General features: G+C 46.5%; 1 pseudogene; it reads left to right on the forward strand.

The window, feature by feature from the left end:
- Nucleotides 1–763: 763 nt before the first annotated feature.
- Nucleotides 764–895, forward strand: LOC140191965 (U2 spliceosomal RNA; annotated as a pseudogene).
- The last annotated feature ends 15,366 nt before the right edge of the window (nucleotides 896–16,261 follow it).

A 16,261-nucleotide genomic window follows, 5' to 3' on the forward strand; every position in this document is an offset into this window, starting at 1 on the left:
AAAGAGACCAGTTATGGAATGTAGATAACTTTGTTGGAAAGGATTATTGCTCCTTGCAGGTTTATGAGGACAAGATATTGTATTTGTTTGTCTATCATGGGTGGAAGGGAAAGATGTTTTATTATGTGTGCATAATAAAGAACTTCATTTCCCAGAGAGCAATACAAGGGGTTCACCCAGAACCTGAAGCTGTGATGGTGACCTGGTTGTGCACATTGGGGTTGAGCAGCAGTCCAGTAACAAAATGTTCCAATGTTTGCAGGCGCCAAGTTTGTCTTTATTAAGAACAAAAATAACAATAACTTTGATTCTCCTGGATTCCAATTCTCATATTTTCTCTCTCTCTCTCAAACCCCCTCCCTCCCCCCGACCCCCACTGTGTGAAAAAAGACTTATATTTCCCAGTTTGAGCTCCTAATTAGCAGTTTTAGTTCAGTCACAACAGGAACCCTTTGGAGAGGGTGCGGAGGAGACTGACCAAGATTGGGGCCAATGTCTTACAAAGCCAAAGTTGTGCATGTTACGGCTTTTCTCCTTGAGCAAATGGAATGAGAGGTGGCTTGATAGTGGAGTACAAGATGTTAAGAGACAAATGCAGAGTGAACAACCAGTGCCTATTTCCCAGGGCAGCAATGGCTAAAATGAGACGTCATAATTTTAAGGAGATTGGACGAAAGCATAGGGAGCAGGTCACAGGGACATACTTTACAGCAGGGGTCCCCAACCTTTTTTGCACCGCGGACCGGTTTAATATTGACAATACATCACTTCTCGGCCTTTTGGCTAAGATCAAGTGTAGTATCTGTTCTTATCAGATCAGAAGGCGGAGGAGAAGATTTCGCGCTGACGCAGGGGTGCATCCTAATGCTGACTGGCTTCCAATCTAACACCCCATACCAGCGACGACAGCGGTGAGGAAGATGGCTGCAGAGACCAGCACATCGGCTCGAGGTCCAGAAATCAAGAACACTGTCAGGCTGACTGTGCGAGACCGGAACGGGGGCACCGGCTTCACCCAAAAGATCTTCATCCGGAAGGTCTTGATGGAATGCTGCAGATTTACGCCCCAGGACATCTGCTGCGTGCAAGATTTCGCCGGCTTCTTCGACGTCACCTTCCAGCAGGCTGCAGGCTGGCAGAAGCTGCACCAGCAGTTTCAGCTGAAGGGGGGAGAGGCGCCACTGTCGCTGTTGAAAGCACAGGCCCTCTTTGCGACTGCCACCCAGCAGGAACGGACAATCACGGTCCAGATGGTTAGCCTGTACATGCCAGTGGTGGACGTTCTTACATTCCTCGCTCGGTATATGGAGAGCGTAGGAACTCCAGCGGACGTGAAGGACGGACTGGGGATCTGGACCAGCAAGCGGCAGGTCAAGGTGAAGCTGAGGTTGGACTCCAACAGCTGCGTCATCCACCCCCCCCCCCCTCGGTCTTCGCCATCGGAGGGAACCGAGGCTTCGTGGTGTACGCGGGGCAACCCAGGGTGTGCTGAAACTGCAGCAAGGCGGGGCACATCGCAGCCCAGTGCAGGGTGGTGATGTGCAAGAACTGTAAAACGGAGGGCCAGCTGACCAAAGACTGCATGCAGGCCAAGTCCTGTAACCTCTGCGTGCGGACAGGCTGGCCACCTGTACAGAGCCCGCCCGAGACATGGGGGCACCTACGCACAGGTGACCAGGGGAGGTGCTGGCACAGAAAGGGCCCCGGCAGGTTCGGGCGTACCCGCCAGCGCTGCAGACGAGGCACCCGACAAGACGGACGACGATACCAGGGAAGAAGCTGCAAGCACCCCAAGACCTGCCACCCCCCTGCAGACCCTCCAGGACCCGGCAAACGACGAGGAGGAGTCCATGGAGGAGGGGAGAGCCGAAGTGGAAAGCGGATGGAGCGTCGTGGCCAAACGCAAAAAGACCCTCAAGGCAGCGGCCAATCGACAGAAGGCGGAGGAACAAAAGAAAATGGCAGTGAACCACACAGTCTCCGGTACCCTGTCCTCTTCAGAGGAGGAAGGAGTTGGGGGAGGCCAGCAGCCCCGGCGGAGGAGGCAGCTGGCAGAGCAGGCGGAGAGGAGGAGAGAGGAGGGAGAAAGTCTGCTGGCCACCCCCCAAGTACAGGAGGCGGAGAGCAGCAGAGACACCCAGCTCCGGGAATCCGGGAGCAGAGCCACGGCTGTCACCCAGCAGCCCAGGAAGTCAACAACCCCCCAGGCTCAGTACCAGAACTGCCACACCCGGGGGAGTATAACCTGCAGTACCTGAGCCCACAGAAGGTGAAAGACTTCACAAAGGCGGTGGGCATGAAGGCTCAGGACTGCAAGGGTGAGGAAGGAGAGCAGTCGAAATAAAGGACTTACAAAGATGGCAGACCTTAAATTGGAGTGCTTGAACGTGCGCAATTTGAAAAGTATGGGGCGATGCGTCAACACGCTCCAGTACTTGGACACTGTAAAGGCCGACGTGACCTTCCTCCAGGAGTGCGGACTACCACACCTCCGCAACTACCGGAGGTGGACCAAAGGTTTGTCTGTGTGGTCGGGGGGCAACGATTGTCGCACTTCTGGCCTGGGGATTCTGCTGCGGGGAGGCAACTTCTCAATCACCCAAGTTAAAGAGGTGGTTGCGAAGCACCTCCTGGTAGCAGACGTCAAATACCGGGACACTCCGCTCCGGCTGATCAACGTGTACGCCTCCCCCATGCGGAGCGAGCGGCTGGCCGTCTTCGAGCAGCTCCCACAGCTGCTGGTGACGTCCCAGCCGGTTGTTCTGGCCGGAGACTTCAACTGCACCATTGATGCGGCTGGAAGATCCGGCAGAGCCGATGGCAGGCTGGACAGTACCTCTAGACTCCTGAGGGAAACGGTGAAGACAGCCAAGCTGCGCGACGCCTTTGGCACCCCCACAGGTGGAGCACAGCCACAAGCCGCCTGGACACGGTCGGACTCAGCCTGCTCCCGGATCGACTTCCTCTTAGAACATAGAATATAGAATAGTACAACACAGTACAGGCCCTTCAGCCCACAATGTTGTGCCGACCCTTAAACCCTGCCTCCCATATAAGCCCCCACCTTAAATTCCTCCATATACCTGTCTAGTAGTCTCTTAAACTTCACGAGTGTATCTGCCTCCACCACTGACTCAGACAGTGCATTCCACGCACCAACCACTCTCTGAGTAAAAAAACCTTCCTCTAATATTCCCCTTGAACTTCCCACCCCTTACCTTAAAGCCACATCCGCTTGTATTGAGCAGTGGTGCCCTGGGGAAGAGGCACTGGCTATCCACTCTATCTATTTCTCTTATTATCTTGTACACCTCTATCATGTCTCCTCTCATCCTCCTTCTCTCCAAAGAGTAAAGCCCTAGCTCCCTTAATCTCTGATCATAATGCATACTTTCTAAACCAGGCAGCATCCTGGTAAATCTCTTCTGTACCCTTTCCAATGCTTCCACATCCTTCCTATAGTGAGGTGACCAGAACTGGACACAATACTCCAAGTGTGGCCTAACCAGAGTTTTATAGAACTGCATCATTACATCGCGACTCTTAAACTCTATCCGTCGACTTATGAAAGCTAACACCCCATAAGCTTTCTTAACTACCCTATCCACCTGTGACGCAACTTTCAGGGATCTGTGGACATGTACCCCGAGATCCCTCTGCTCCTCCACACTACCAAGTATCCTGCCATTTACTTTGTACTCCGCCTTGGAGATTGTCCTTCCAAAGTGTGCCACCTCACACTTCTCCGGGTTGAACTCCATCTGCCACTTCTCAGCCCACTTCTGCATCCTATCAATGTCTCTCTGCAATCTTTGACAATCGTCTACACTATCTACAGCACCACCAACCTTTGTGTCATCTACAAACTTGCCAACCCACCCTTCTACCCCACATCCAGGTCGTTAATAAAAATCAGGAAAAGTAGAAGTCCCAGAGCAGATCCTTGTGGGACACCACTAGTCACAATCCTCCAATCTGAATGTACTCCCTCCACCACCACCCTCTGCCTTCTGCAGGCAAGCCAATTCTGAATTCACCTGGCCAAACTTCCCTGGATCCCATGCCTTCTAACTTTCTCAATAAGCCTACCGTGTGGAACCTTGTCAAATGCCTTACTAAAATCCATATAGATCACATCCACTGCACTACCCTCATCTATATGCCTAGTCACCTCCTCAAAGAACTCTATCAGGCTTGTTAGACACGATCTGCCCTTCACAAAGCCATGCTGACTGTCCCTGATCAGACCATGATTCTCTAAATGCCTATAGATCCTATCCCTAAGAATCTTTTCCAACAGCTTTCCCACCACAGACGTAAGGCTCATTGGTCTATAATTACCTGGACTATCCCTACTACCTTTTTTGAACAAAGGAACAACATTCGCCTCCCTCCAATCCTCCGGTACCATTCCCGTGGACAACGAGGACATAAAGATCCTAGCCAGAGGCTCAGCAATCTCTTCTCTCGCCTTGTGGAGCAGCCTGGGGAATATTCCGTCAGGCCCCGGGGCCTTATCTGTCCTAATGTATTTTAACGACTCCAACACCTCCTCTCCCTTAATATCAACATGCTCCAGAACATCAACCTCACTCATATTGTCCTCACCATCATCAAGTTCCCTCTCATTGGTGAATACCGAAGAGAAGTATTCATTGAGAACCTCGCTCACTTCCACAGCCTCCAGGCACATCTTCCCACCTTTATCTCTAATCGGTCCTACCTTCACTCCTGTCATCCTATTTTTCTTCACATAATTGAAGAATGCCTTGGGGTTTTCCTTTACCCTACTCGCCAAGGCCTTCTCATGCCCCCTTCTTGCTCTTCTCAGCCCCTTCTTAAGCTCCTTTCTTGCTTCCCTCTATTCCTCAATAGACCCATCTGATCCTTGCTTCCTAAACCTCATGTATGCTGCCTTCTTCCACCTGACTAGATTTGCCACCTCACTTGTCACCCATGGTTCCTTCACCCTACCATTCTTTGTCTTCCTCACCGGGACAAATTTATCCCTAACATCCTGCAAAAGATCTCTAAACATCGACCACATGTCCATAGTACACTTCCCTTCAAAAACATCATCCCAATTCACACCCACAAGTTCTAGCCTTATAGCCGCGTAATTTGCCTTTCCCCAATTAAAAATTTTCCTGTGCTCTCTGATTCTATCCTTTTCCATGATAATGCTAAAGGCCAGGGAGCGGTGGTCACTGTCCCCCAGATGCTCACCCACTGAGAGATCTGTGACCTGACCCGGTTCATTACCTAGTACTAGATCTAGTATGGCATTCCCCCTGGTCGGCCTGTCCACATACTGTGATAGGAATCCATCCTGGACACACTTAACAAACTCTGCCCCATCTAAACCCTTGGAACTAATCAGGTGCCAATCAATATTAGGGAAGTTAAAGTCACCCATGATAACAACCCTGTTACTTTTGCACCTTTCCAAAATCTGCCTCCCAATCTGCTCCTCTGTATCTCTGCTGCTACCAGGGGGCCTATAGAATACTCCCAATAGAGTAACTGCTCCCTTCCTGTTCCTGACTTCTGCTCTCTTCCTGTCAGAGTCCCTCATGGTCAGGTCCACCGACGTCACACCGGTGTTCTTCTCTGACCACCGCCTTCTACGAGCCACCTGTCTCTTATGGGAGGACCAAAAGGCAGGCAGGGGGACTTGGAAGCTCAATGTAAAGCTGCTGGCCCCAGAGAACATCGAGAAACTAGAGAGGGAGTACACAGGTTAGAGAACCCTGAAAGCCTTCTTTGATTCCCCGGTTCACTGGTGGGAAGCCACCAAGGAGAACATCAGGAGGTTCTTCATTCGCAAGGGTATCTAGAAAACAAGTCAGGAGCAGAGGGAACTGCGTAAACTCCAGACAGAGTTGCAGCAACTTCTCCTTCTGCAGTCAAAGGGGGTGGATGTCAGGGAGGAATTGCGAGAGGTGAAGGGCCGGCAAGCCCAGCACCTCGCCGCTGAATCCTCCAAGATCAAATTCCGATCAAGGATCCAAACCGTGGAGCAGGACGAGACATGCTCACGCTTCTTCTTCCAAAAGGTGCACAGGGGGAGTTCTTCCTCACACGTCCGTCCTCTCTGCTCGCCTCCCGAAAAAGTCCGCACACCTCAACTCAGCATACATATAGAAGATAACAGAACATGACTTCCATTGGCTAACAAATGAATACAATTTCCATTTTCACACTGTATAACCCAAACATTGCAGTTCAGAGAACCCCTTGCTCAGCAGTTAACATTACGAGAAGCCATTTTAATATAACACTTCAGAGAAGCCATTGTGGTAATAAGCGATCAACAGTTAACACTCCATCTAGTATACTGAGAGCCCTACAAAAATACGTTGACACCTACAGGAGCACACAGGGTCAAACTGGCGAAAGAAAGAAAAAGGGAAATGGTATCATGTAAAGTCTACTAAAAGCATACCAGTTCTGAAGCCTGGAGATCAAACTCGAATCCGAGTTCACAATTCTGGAACTTGGTCCATGTCAGGATACGTGCAAGAGGAAGTCACTCCACATTCCTACCAGGATGAGAGGTGACCTGATAGAGGTGTACGAGATGACGAGAAACATTGATCATGTGGATAGTCAGAGGCTTTTTCCCAGGGATGAAATGGCTATCACGAGAGGGCACAGTTTTAAGGTGCTTGGAAGTAGGTACAGGGGAGATGCCAAGGGGAAGTTCTTTATGCAGAGATTGGGGAGTGCGTGGAATCGGCTGCCGGCGATGGTGGTGGAGGCGGATACAATAGAGTCCTTGAAGAGACTCCTGGATAGGTACATGGAGCTCAGAAAAACAAAGGGCTATGGGTTACCGACAGGGGGGTGGTGGTGTTCAAGTTCAACAGTGCGTGACAGGGAATGAGGAAAGGTGCAGCTGACTCATATCGTCAAATCATATCGTTTCCTCGCGGCCCAGTGGTTGGGGACCAGTGTTTTACAGGACCGGTAAGTGGTGGAATGCACTGCCAGGGGTGGTGGTTCAGACAGATTTTCAGCAGTATCCAAAGTGATATACCTGTTATTGAGGGGAACAGCCACGGGTATTCTTTGTTCTGTCTGTCTTCTCGATCCGTCTCCTGGCATTCACCTGCCTCCTGCAACTTAAGGGTGACTGCCTCTCTGAACCTCTCATCTATCATCTCCTCATTCTCCCATATCAGCCGAAGGTCATCCAGTTGCAGCTCCAGTTCCCCAACACGGTCTCTAAGGAGGTGCAGCTGGATGAACTTTACAGTGATGCAATTATAAAGTGCACTGGAGGTCTCACAGAACTCCCAAATCTGGCATGAAGAACACACCACTGACCATGGATCCATTCTCACTACTCTGGCCAGGCCTAACAGACAAGGAATGAAAGCAACTCACTAGAAACTCACCTTAACCTCCACCTCTTCTTGCCAAAGCCTCCAGCTCCCAACTCTAACCCTATCCACGCATATGATGACCACTCAGCTGAAACCTCACTTCTTTTGAAAGACCTTTGTCAAGTACCTGATAAACCACGATATTTGAAGACCACGGTTAAGTTTCTTCTTCTACTTCGAGTCATGTTTAACACACTTCAATTCCCCTCCAAGATGAAAATTAAGTAATATCAAAAATTCTATTGCTTTTCAGAAAGTCAGATCTGCACTTCTATGCATTACGGTGGCAGTACATCCCAGCCAACTTTCCACGTTAACTGTGTCTGTCCTAAAGATCTCAATTTAGCAATTGACATTTCCTTTGCACCTCATAGGAACTGCATTGAAACAATCTATGCGGCACTGTTTGTTGACAAGTGCACTCCCTACAAATGCCTGTATCATGCACAGTAATTCTGAACGAGGAATTATCCAACCGATTACGTCCAATATGTAAACGTGGAAGTATAACTTCTTCCCTCCTTTTATAACCATCTCTTGCTTGAGCTCTCCCCATCCTCTGATTTTTATACCAATGCCATCCTTTTCCTTACCCCAACTTTGTTACCACAGTGATCAAATGGAATTTTTAATTAGAAACATAGAAACAACACAATCCAGGCCCTTTGGCCCACAATGCTGAGCAGAACATGTACTTACTTCAGAAATTACCTTGGGTAACCAATAGCGCTCTGTTTTTCTGAGCTCCATGTACCTGTCCAAGAGTCTCTTCAAAGACCCTATCGTATCCGCCTCCACCCCCATCACCAGCAGCACATTCCATGTACACACCAATCTCTGAGTAAAGAACTTCCCCCTGGCATATCCTCTGTACCTACTTCCAAGCACCTTAAAACTGTGCCCTATCGTGATAGCCATTTCAGCCCTGGGAGAAAGCCTCTGACTATCCACATGATCAATGTCTCTTGTACACCTCTATCAGGTCACCTCTCATCCTCCATCACTCCAAGGAGGAAAGGCCAAGTTCGCTCAACCTATTCTCGTAAGGCATGCTCCCCAATCCGGGCAGCATCCTTGCAAATCTTCTCTGCACCCTTTCTATAGTTTCCACATGCTTCCTGTAGTGAGTTGACCAGAACTGAGCACAAGTGGGGTCTGACCAGTGTCCTGTACTGCTGTAACATTACCTGTCAGCTTCGAAACTCAGTCCCACGGTTGATGAAGGCCAATGCACCGTATGCCTTCTTAACCACAGATTCAACCTGCCCAGCAGCTTTGAGTGTCCCATGGAGTCGGACCCCAAGATCCCTCTGGTCCTCCACACTGCCAAGTGTCTCACCACTCATACTACATTCTGCCATCATACTTGACTTACCAAAATGAAGCACATCACACTTATCTGGGTTAAACTCCATTTGCCACTTTTCAGCCAAGTTTTGCATTCTACCGATGTCCCGCTGTAACCTCTGACAGCTCTCCACACTATCCACAACACCACCAACTTTGTATCCTTCACTAACCTATCCCTCCATGTCCTCATCCAAGTCATTTATCAAAATCACGAAGAGAAGGGATCCCAGGACAGATCCCTGAAGCACACCACTGGTCACCAACCTCCGTGCAGAATATAACTCGTCTACAACCATTCTTTGCCTTCTGTGAGCATGCCAATTCTGGATCCACAAAGCAAGGTCCCTTTGGATCCCATGCATCCTTACTTCTCAAAGAGCCTCGCATGGGGTACCTTATCAAATGCCTTGCTGAAATCCATATACACTATATCTACTACTCTACCTTCATCAACATGTTTGGTCACATACTCAGAAAATTTAATCAGGCTTGTAAGGCACAACGTGCCTTTAACAAAGCCATGCTGACTATTCCTGATCATATTATGCCTCTCCAAGTGTTCATAAATCTTGCCTCTCGGGATCTTTTCCATCAACTTACCAACCACTGAAGTAAGACTCACTAGTGTAAGACTCTTGGGCCATCTCTATTCCCTTTCTTGAATAGGGGAACAACATCTGCAACCTTCCAATCCCCCGGAATCTCCCCCATCCCCATCGATAATGTAAAGATCATTGCTTCAGGCTCAGCAATCTCCTCCCTCGCCTTCCACAGTAGCCTGGGGTACATCTCGTCCGATTCCAGAGACTTATCCAACTTGATGCTTTCCAAAAGCTCCAGCATGATGAAGGTTAAGGGTGTTGGGAAAGTAAGAAATGATTCTCTGATTCTGGTAAATAGCGGGTTAAAATTAGGTGCCGGCTTGTGTATGCTCTGTTCTGTGAAAAGTTGGAGAGACTGTCCTTGACTGAAAAAAAACCTCCTTCATTGTTTTTGTTTTAACAACTCACAGCTGTCCCTTTGAGAACGATCTGTGGGCTGTATTCACACATGCTGCATACATCATGTCTTATGAGTTCACATATTGATCTATGTTGCCACCTTTTGTCCATTCAAGTTTTACTGATAAGGCAAGAATTTGTCTGTAATTAAAACCCGTGATTTAGTGTACTCTCTTATCTAATTAATTAAGTTTGCTCTAACTGACTTGGCGGTAATATCATGGTAACTAAGTGTTCTTTGTCTGTTAGTCCTATAAATTGTAACATTCCAGCTTGTTAAATCAGAAGCTCGTTTGAGCTGCCAGAGAGACAGGTAGAAACTCTGTTTCTTTGATGTTCGGCTTTGAGTTTTCTCGCCGGCTGAGCTCGAATAATAAACTAGTGAAAGGTTAAAGTAAAGACTTGTGTGTGGTGTGATTATTTGGTCTGGCAAAAGTTAAGTTTACATTTGGTGCTGTGACTCAGATCCCAACATAGGGAAAGTCCCTACGGGCTGAATAAGTGACGGGGTATTCCGGGTGAGTGTAAACGGGTGGTAGGGCGCCCCGAAGTGTTTTACCTCTGACCGTCCCTCCACTCGTTCGAAAAACTATTGCCCCTCGCCCCGAGGAACCTGTACCTTGACGGGATCCAGCGAACCACCCGGACCAGGAGAATAAGGTAAGCAGTTGTTTTTTAAGTGTTAAGGTCTGAGGTGCTGAAGAATTGGGTAACAGGTCTCTGACCTGGTCAATTGAACTGTATAATTAAGTCGTCTTAACTAATTGGGTAACGGGCAAGGAAAGGGCCCAGTCTATTTGTATAATTGGGCAACAGGTCCTTGGCCTGGTCGATTGAGTCGACTGAATTAATTGGGCAATGGGTCTCTGGTCTGGTCGATTAAGCTGTATAATCAGCACAGGATGGGGCAGACTTTGGATACAGCAGGCAAGGGAACTCCCTTGCAGTCTGTGTGTGAACAAAAGCCAGATGAGGAAAAGGATCTCTGGATGTTAAGTGTAGCACTGACTAAGAAACTAGGAAAGGCCGGGTGGCCATTAGGGGGAACTTAGGACATAACCTCTTGTGAACAAGCAGTAAATTTAATTTGAAAAAGAATTGCGGTAAAAAGTGGAAATTATTGATTTAAGAATGAAAAGATAAAGCTGATACCAAATGGAATAGTACTTTACTGGCCAGTTGGAGGAACAATGCCTGTGATAAAAGGATACGTATATCAAAAGGAAATCCCAAGAGTCAGGAAACATTAAAGAGGGAGTGCGAATGGGTAGAAGGGAGAAGAAAGAGAGAACGAGAAACAAAGAAAACAGGCAAAGGCAGAGCAGATATGGACAGACAGGAAGGTTTAAGATCGGCAGTGCCACGCGCGAGATCTAGGGCTAATATGGGATCCCGAACGCATGTCTGGCATACCGACCCTATTTGAGGACAATGACCGCGATGAGGATTGGGCACCCACCGTATCCACCTTACCAGGGGCCAAGTGCACCCAGTGCTCCCAAACCCTAATTCTCCCAGTACTTAGATACAGTGGCCGCTCGGGTAAAACTGCGGCGGCAGGGAAGGGGAGGCTCTTTGTACCCTGAGATCCAGGAAGGGAATACAGAGGATTATTCTGAGACAGGGAGGGAAGAATCCAATAAAAACCCCAGAGTTAACGGCTCCACAAAGACAATTGCCCACCCGAATGCTGTCCAGTCCACGAGCAGCCGAGGAACGACAGCTCTCAGTAATTCCTGTGTATGCATCCTGGAAGCCTCAAGAACTGATAATGATCATAAATCAGGCCCCAGACGGAAAAGAACAACCAGCACAGTTTGCTCAATATGTCCGCAGTATAATGCGTGTATAATGTGTATAATGCAACCCCACAAGATTTATTCGGTCTCCACAGCATGATTCTCTCAGCTGATGAGGGGCGGAAGTGGAAGGCAGAATCAAGTCCGTGTTGGCAGGAACATCTCTGACTCCATCACACTGAGCACTGGATCCCCACAAGGCTGTGTGCTTAGCCCATTGCTGTTTACACTGCTAACACATGACTGTGCAGCCAGATTCAAGGAGAACCTGATCATTAAATTTGCAGATGATACCACAGTGGTGGGGCTCATCAGCAAAAATGATGAAACTATGTACCGGGAGGAGGTCAAACACCTAGAGAGCTGGTGCAGGGATAACAACTTGATGCTTAATATCACCAAAACCAAGGAGATGATTGTTGATTTCAGACGGTCTCAGCCTGAGCACACACCCCTCAGCATCAGCGGCTCCACAGTGGAGAGAGTGGAAAACATCAAGTTCCTTGGGCTGCAGATCTTGGACAATCTCACCTGGTCCAGGAATACCACTGGGATTGTGAAACAGGCCCAGCAGAGATTTCACTTTCTGAGGAAGCTTAAACAAGCATCACTCCCCACTAACGTCTTAACTACATTCTACAGAGGCGTGGTTGAGTGTGTGCTGACCTTTTGTATCACAACCTGGTACTCCAGCTGCAATGCTGTCGACAAAAAAGCCTTGCAGAGGGTGGTTAGGGGAGCAGAGAAGTTTATTAGTGTCTCCATACCTTCTGTCGAAGACCTCTTTCAGAGTCAATGCCTCCAGAAGACACGGTACATCATTAAAGACCCCTCACACTCTCTCCGTGAACTGTTTGTTCTTCTGCCATCAGGCAAACGTTACAGGAGCATCAAAACTAAAACCACAAGGCTACTAAACAGCTTCCTCCCACAGGCAGTCAGACTGCTAAATGCTGCTCTACCTGACTCTGCTTTGGACACTTTTAACTTGCACTGGACACTTATAACTGATTTTAACTGACATGTGGCTGTTGTGTTTTACTATATATTGTGATGTTTATTATTTAGTGTTGCATTTGTTATGCTTGATTGCACTGCCCCTGAGAAACGCTGTCTCGTTCTGCCCTGCAGAGCTGATGTATGGTTAGAATGACAATAAAGTTTTTGAATCTTTGAAAAAAAAGATATGAAACCTATCAGGAGTTACAGGTGGGAATCCATAATGAGAATGGACAGACAGACCAGATTATTCAAGCCAAGGAGAGGGCTCTCCAACAACCTGTAAATATCATTGAAGTATTTATACATATATGGTTACTTTAATGCAAACCTAAGCCCAAGAAATCGGGAGCAATTTGTGGCCTGCTACGGCACTTTCACAGGAGACTAATCCTTTAAATAGTGGGAATCCGTCCCCCCAGTTTAATGCCTTACTGCTTCAATGCTTACCAATTAAGTTAGCCAACATGATTAAAACTAATAATACGGATTGGCCTCGCAATGTCCAAAATCGAATGTGACGAACTTTGACATATAACTGGGACCGGGCTTTCGAATCCCGATCAACCCAGAGGGGAACTAATATTAAATGTGAATATGTTCGGCGGGAAGAAGGACGCCAGCGGGCTATACCTGGAGATCAGAAATGGGAACCGAAGCATGGGTTGGAAAATGGCTGGTGTGGTGGCCGGCTGGTTTTTGGTGTGGACTGGCAGTTGGGGCTGTTGATTGAGTGGGTGGGGACTTTGGCGTGGAGGAGCCTAGTAGTTTGGAAAGGGTTAGTTTGTAGCCTATGGCTGCAAAGGGGAGGCGGGGGGAGTTGAGATTGAAGGGGGAGGGCGGGAGACTGTGGAATACTCCAGAAGTAAGGGTAGCCAAAAAAGGGGTGCATCAAGTGAAAGACCTGAAGTAATGGGGGACAACAAATTGAGGAAAATGGGTGAATTGGAGGAATTTATAGTTCTGTATGAAATTAAAGGTCAGAAGGAAGGAAAAGAAGGATTTAGAGCCCTTAATCCTTTCAAAGTGGCAGCAGCATCAGAGAACCAAATAGGTAAAGGATTCCAGGCCAAGATTTTGTCTAATGGATTGCTGAAAATTTGTTGCAAAGATATTGACCAATATGACATATAAAATGGTGGGAAAATTGGTTGTGAAAGTGGAGTGTATTACTCTGAAAGAAAGGAAGGGAGTTAAGGGGGTAGTGTATGATATTTGGTCTGGCATGACTAAACAGGAAATTTTGGACAATATTAAAGGTGCTCGAGTGCTTGAAGCCAAACAATTAAAATCCAGAGAAGGTGGTAACTGGGATTCCCCTGTTCTTCTGGTTTTTGCAGGTGATGTTCTTCCAACTAGGGTCTATCTTGGGTGCATGTCTTATCAAGTTAGAGAATACATTAGGCCTCCCTTGCGCTGTTATAATTGCCAGAGATTTGGACATGTTGCTGGTTCATGTCGAGGTAAAAGAAGATGTATGAAATGTGGAGAGGATCATGATATTAAAGCATGTAAGGCAGCGGTGCCTAAATGCAGTAACTGTGGAGGGGACCATATAGTGGCGTTCAGAGGATGTGAGTATTTTAGTAAGGCAAAGCAGATTCAGGATGTTAGTATCCAACAAAAAATATCATATGCTGAAGCAGTAAAGAAAGTTGATAGAGAGCAAAGGATAAGTAAAGAAAAGATTGGAATGATGGGGAGTCAGTTCTTTCCGAGTTCTCCCAACTATGGTTCCTTCAGGCATGTTGTTGATGACTAAAGAGTCTTTTTTGGCGTTTGTTGTTGATGTACTGGTCGGGGCTAAAACTACAGCCAAGAGGTCGGATATGATAAAAGTAGTTGTTGGAGCTACAGAGAGATTCCTTGATATTAAACAGATTTTGCCGGAAAAAATTACATGAGTATATGACAGACAAACAATCACTGAATACTTCCCAGTTGTTGGGATCAGAGAGTATGGAGGAGCTTTATGTGGATGAAGAAGCTAATAATTAGTATTTCAATGTTTTTAATATTACAATGGAATGCAAGAAGTTTATCTGCAAATGGTCAAGAATTAAAAAGATTTATTGGAACTTTTAAAGACCTGCCTGATTTGATCTGTATACAGGAGACATGGTTAAAGCCTCATTTAGATTTTGTGATCCCTGGATATGATAGTTTGAGAGCTGACAGAACAGGTAAATCTGGTGGAGGGTGTGCAACTTTCATAAAAACAGGACTCCAGTTTAGAAGACTTGATATTAAATCAAACCTTGAAATTGTGGCTGTGGGGGTTTGGAGCTCTCGTGGTCAAATAAGTTTGATTAACTTTTATAAACCAGGTAATGTGATGTTATCAGATTTGGATGAAATTATGAATAAAGTAAGATCCCCAGTAATCTGGGTTGGAGATTTCAATGCTCATAATCCTATATAGGGTAGTGAAAGTAAAGATAGTAATGGAGCAGTAATAGAGGAGTTTCTAGGTAAATACAACATGGTACTGCTAAATGACGGAAGGCCTACAAGAATTAATATTGTAAAGAATACTTATAGTCACTTAGAATTATCTATCACTTCCTCAAACTTAGCTAGGGTTGGGGAATGGGATGTTATGGACAGATACACACTAGGAAGTGATCACTATCCTATATTATGTCAATTTGGTAGAAATTTGATAGTAGAAGTTGAGGAGAGGTCTGCCAGGTATAATTTTTCTTTGGCCCATTGGGATGAGTACCAGGAGAAAGCTGTGGATATAATAGGAGAGATTAATAGCGAGGGCTTCATGGATGATTGGAATGAATCCCTCGGTTCTATAATTCAAAAAGTTGCTCAGTTGACTATTCCGCTACGGAATGTGCTTAAGGCTCGAGCATTAGTTCCGAGGTGGAATAAAAATTGTGATATAGCAGTAAGAAACAGAAATAGAGCTTACAGGAAATTAAGAAAGTGCCCAGTGTTAGATAATGTCATGGAGTATAAAAAGGAAAGAGCAGTAGCAAGGAGAGGAATTAGAAATGCAAAGAGGGATAGTTGGAGAAGATCTTGTGGAACACTGGGCCCTGGGATACCTGTGAAGCAGCTATGGACAATCATTCACAGAATGTCAGGGATATATAGGAAACCATCTATCCCAGCTTTGCTGGAAGGAGATATTGAAGCTGTAACCAATAAGGAAAAGGCTGATATGTTTGTAGAAGTGTTCCAAGCGTTACACAGTTCTGGAGAGTTAGGTGATTTGATAAAGGAAATTATATTAAAGGAAAGTTGGAAATTGGACAGGAGTTTGAATGATAATAGCTCCATAAATTTGTTTTTCTCCCTTCAGGAATTGCAGGAAGCTGTCCAATCAGGTTCAAACACTTCTCCTGGCAGGGATGGACTGTGTTATGAATTGCTTAAGCATTTAGATGACTCTGTATTGATAGGAATTCTAGCATTGTTTAATTCAGTGTGGAAAGAAGGAAAATTACCAGTAGAATGGAAGCATGCAGTGGTAGTTCCAGTTTTAAAGCCAGGTAAGGATGCGTCTAGTCCTAACTCGTATCAGCCTACAACTTTAGCGTCAGTGCTTTGTAAAACTATGGAACAAATGGTGACCAACAGACTTGTTTTTTTTTGGAAAATAAGGGACGTTTTTCTGCCTATCAAAATGGTTTTAGAACTGGAAGATCAACAATGGAATCTGTTGCCCTTTTAGATCATGATATTAAAAAAGTGTTTCAAAATAGAGAAG

The sequence above is a fragment of the Mobula birostris genome, chromosome X (assembly GCF_030028105.1).
Source record: "Mobula birostris isolate sMobBir1 chromosome X, sMobBir1.hap1, whole genome shotgun sequence".
In the NCBI taxonomy this organism is placed as follows: domain Eukaryota; kingdom Metazoa; phylum Chordata; class Chondrichthyes; order Myliobatiformes; family Myliobatidae; genus Mobula; species Mobula birostris.